We start from the raw sequence: 1,100 nt of genomic DNA, 5'->3' as shown, positions 1-1,100 counted from the left end.
AAATTTTATGAATGTTGGATCTTGATATTAAAATGAAGTAATTGGTTTCAAGGACTTAGTTTAGTTCAGATTCATGCAAAATGATTGGTGTGTGATACCCAGATTGAAAAACTATGACAGGTGGGCAGTGGTGAAGCACACCTTTAATCCCAGTAGTTAGGAGGCAGAGGCAGGCAGATCTCTGTGAGTTCAAGGAAATTCTGTTCTACAGAGCAATTTCCAGGGCAGGCTTTAAAGCTGCACAGAGAAACCCTGTCTCACAAAAAGGAAAACAATGGATTGTAAATTCTAAGGAGTATTATTTATCTGAAAAAAACTCTTCTAAAATGTGAACACTTTTTATGTTTCTTATTAGTCTGTTGTAGGCTGTGTGGGATATAGCACTCCTGTACAGCAGGCTAATATTGTTAATCTTTCTTAAATAATGAAGGAATCATGTTTGTGAGTACCAAAAGTTGTAGAGAAATCTAGATCCTCCACTCTGGGACTCTGCTCAGGTGTTCGTCCATCAGTCCAGTCCAGTCTCCTCCCCAGGACATGACACTCTATCCTGATTAGGTGAGACTCAGCATGAAGAGACATTAGATTGCCTCACCACCAGACAAGACTGTCTAGTCCTGTTTTCCAACTGAGGAATTCATTCTAATATGAGGTGTACTGTCTTTGTGGTGATAGAAAGTGTCTTTGAATTGGTCATTTCTGTTTCTGTAGCATTCCCAGCAGAGTGACAGAGTCTAGGAACTACCTGAACTTCTCTTGATATCTTGAAGCTTGTATCCTTATACACATGGAATGTAACTGACACAGAAGATGGTCTCCTGGGTCGTCTATGTGGTTAACTTAGTGGAATAAACTCTGGGTAGAATCAGGAAAGACCCTTGCTGGTCTCTCTGCACTTACTCCTCAGGCTTTGCTTAACTACTATATCTAGGTTTTCCCTTTTGCTGTCTCATGGCAACAATATTTAGCAATGTTCTTGATTATACAAACTTGATGTCATTTTACAATCATATCTTAAATATCAGAATGTTACCCTTTGTGTTTTCTTTGACAGACCATGGTCTCCAAGAGATTAAACTCATTCCCTTGTAGGGATTGCT

This window comes from Cricetulus griseus, chromosome 5, assembly GCF_003668045.3.
Source record: "Cricetulus griseus strain 17A/GY chromosome 5, alternate assembly CriGri-PICRH-1.0, whole genome shotgun sequence".
Taxonomy (NCBI): Eukaryota; Metazoa; Chordata; class Mammalia; order Rodentia; family Cricetidae; genus Cricetulus; species Cricetulus griseus.
Note: the sequence above shows the minus strand (reverse complement) of the source record.